The sequence below is a fragment of the Bidens hawaiensis genome, unplaced genomic scaffold (genome assembly GCF_021521415.1).
Source record: "Bidens hawaiensis isolate Kalapana, Puna unplaced genomic scaffold, B.hawaiensis_p1.1 tig00012376_1, whole genome shotgun sequence".
In the NCBI taxonomy this organism is placed as follows: Eukaryota; Viridiplantae; Streptophyta; class Magnoliopsida; order Asterales; family Asteraceae; genus Bidens; species Bidens hawaiensis.
In genome coordinates, this window is record NW_027492009.1 from 327,845 (window position 1) to 331,105 (window position 3,261).

The following is a 3,261-nucleotide window of genomic DNA, read 5'->3' on the forward strand; positions in this document are numbered from 1 at the left end:
CCCGCATCCGGTGGTGGAGAAGGTGAACGAAGCTGCTGCTGCTGATGATGGGCTAGCTATCCTTAAAGCTTTCCTTGAACCGCCACGCTCTACTGATGGTGCTGGTCCAAGTGGAAGTGGCTCTGAAGCTTGATCCTGAAGATCCCTTCCCACTGTTAGGATAGGTTTAGCTTGTATAGATTTATATTCTTGTAGGCGGGTAGTTACCCAGCCCTTGTAATGAATATTATGAAATATAAATCTTTGTGCGGGTAAGACCGCTACTTTCACTGGATTACTTGCTTTATAAACGTTATATGGCTTGCTCATGCATACTTTAGTTTAAATTAGCAATTTTCCAAGTGTTTAGAATAAGTTAACCTTTGAACGTGGTAGATAATAGGTTGAAGTTTTGCTTCCTCTTTCGTGATTGTGCGGGTAGGACCGTCACTTGCACTTAGTAGGATGGCTAAACTTTACCTACATCTGACCTGCGTGGAAGTTTTCCTTATCTTTTTAGAAATCTTCTAAGTGTTTAGAATAAGTTAACCTTTGAACGTGGTAGATAATAGGTTGAAGTTTTGCTTCCTCTTTCGTGATTGTGCGGGTAGAACCGTCACTTGCACTTAGTAGGATGGCTAAACTTTACCTACATCTAACCTGCGTGGAGGTTTTCCTCATCCTTCTGTTAGAAATTTTCTTAAGTATTTTGAATAAGTTAACCGTTCGACGCGCGGTTGTCATAGGTTCGGTTTCCTCTCATGATTTGTGCGGTTAGGACCGGCACTTTCATTTAGTTGGATGACCAAAGTTTACCTATGACTGACCTGCGTGAAGGTTTGCCGTTTTTTGGGTTTATGCGGGTTTTGCCGCCTTCCCCACGCAACGACTTTCCACGTAATTATGCGGTGAAAACCGGCATCAGTGTTGAATAAATTAACCGTTCGACGCGCGGTTGTTAATAGGTTAGTGTTCAGTTTCCTCTATCATGATTCATGCGGATAGACCGGCACTTTCATTTAGTGGGATGACTGAACTTTACCTTTAACTGACCTGCGTGAAGGTTTGCCGTTTTTTGGGTTTATGCGGGTTTTGCCGCCTTCCCCACGCAACGACTTTCCACGTAATTATGCGGTGAAAACCGGCACATCAGTGTTGAATAAATTAACCGTTCGACGCGCGGTTGTTAATAGGTTAGTGTTCAGTTTTCTCTATCATGATTCATGCGGATAGACCGGCACTTTCATTTAGTGGGATGACTGAACTTTACCTTTAACTGACCTGCGTGAAGGTTTGCCGTTTTTTGGGTTTATGCGGGTTTTGCCGCCTTCTCCACGCAACGACTTTCACACTTATGTATGCGGTGAAAACCGGCATCAGTGTTGAAAGTTCATAAGTATAAATGTAAAATCATCAGCGTCGATGTTCTAAGGAGAATCATTTCCATTAGAAGTGGCTCTGGGCCTTTTCTTTACAAATTTGGAATTGATCTACATGCAAACTGTGTAATTGAGCTCCCTTCCATGTTGTTGGGATGGGAGTGCCATCGAGCCGATATGCACCTGGTTCGGGATCTCGTTGTTTACGCAGTATGTAGTCTCCAACATTGAAGCTGCAATTTTATTCGTGTTTTCCCCAACTGGGGTTCTACACGCATCAGCCTGCTCAGCGTTCATTGCGCCACGAGGTGCGCGAGCGTCCCATCTCTGACAAATGCTTCGACCATGTCCTTTACGTCTGTGCATTCTTCAGTGTTGTGGCCTTTTGTCCTGTGACCGATCAGCATTGTGGCGATGTCGGATTATTGGAGCCTTTGGCCATAGGAGCTCCTCAGTGGCGAATATCTCGGTGACGATTTTGGTGAGTGGCGTCCATCTGAGTTCTGGTTCGACTGTACGTTATCCCTTCCGCCTAACCGATGTTGCAAGCCGGATGAGGTGTCAAAGTTTACCCTTGACTGCCAAATGCCTAGCTTCCGCTTTTTGTTTAGTCGGGCGGTAAGGACGTTGTCTTCTCTTGTTTTCTGGGTGTAGAGGTTTGTGCTCTGGGGGAGATCTCTACCCAGTTGCTTCTCCGTTTCCGCAAAGCGTTTTGCTGCTGTCATGATGGCATCCCATGTGGATGGCATGCCATCTTTACCCGTTAAGGTGCGGATGAGCTCTGGGTCGTTCGCGCCCTGGATGAAAGCAGCGCGAACAAGATCTTCGCTGATATTACCCAGACTTAGCTTCTTTGAGTTGAAGCGAGTGATGAAGTTTGGCAAAGATTCATCTTCCTCTCGAATGCATTTGAGGATTGTCCATTGCTCTTCAGTATACTTTCTTTGTTGGCTGAAGTGTTGGCTAAACTTCTGTTGGAAGTCTGCCCAGTCGTAGATGTGGTTGACCGGTAGACGATCGAACCACGCTCTAGCTGGCCCAACAAGCGTCATTTGGAACATGTAACACCACGTAGGTTCCGTCCAATTACTGACGGTTGCCCCCGCTATGAATCTGTTTAAATGATCGTCTGGATCAGATATACCATCGTAAGTGCCGATGTTGGACATCTGTTTGGCACTTCTCGGGGCGATTGCTTCCGCAATGTCCCTTGCAAATTTGGACGTTCCCGCATTTGCCACAGTTGGTCTGAATGTTTTGGAGAAGTCACGTGGGTTTCCACCCACGTTTTTTGGTTTGAAGGTTTCTCCAAAATGCCTTCTCGGTTGGGAGTCCGTTTCCTTACGCTTCCCTTTCGCCCTATGACGAGGGTTTGCGTCACTATCGGATTCCTCCGAATCATCGTCAAAGTATACAAATTCATCAGCCTGTTGGAGTAAACGTAAGCGTTCATCCAACTCAGCTTGGAATTCTTTTTGACGTGCTTCCGCCCACGCTTTAATTTGTTCAAGTGTTTGGCGGGGGAATCTCGTCTGTTGTCTTTCCGCCTGGGTATTATTGAATCCCAGGGGATGGTTGTTTACTGCACTTGCCCCAGCTTGGGTAACTGGGGTAGTGTTCGTAAAGTTTACTGCACTTGCCCCGGCTTGGGTAACCGGGGTAGTGTTCGTAAAAACTGTGTAGTCGCCGGTATTCCCCCCAGTGGCTGGGGTTGTGGTTACCGGAGTTTCTTTAACCATCTTTCCAGAAGTTTGAAAAACTGAAAAGAAATGAAGTTCTAGCTTTTATGCACGGATGGCGCCAATGAAGAAACACTAATCGACCCCGGGCAGATTACGGATAATCTGGGGGTTAAATAGATGTTTCCAACGAGGGGTTAGACCCGGCAAATATGGTTCACCGT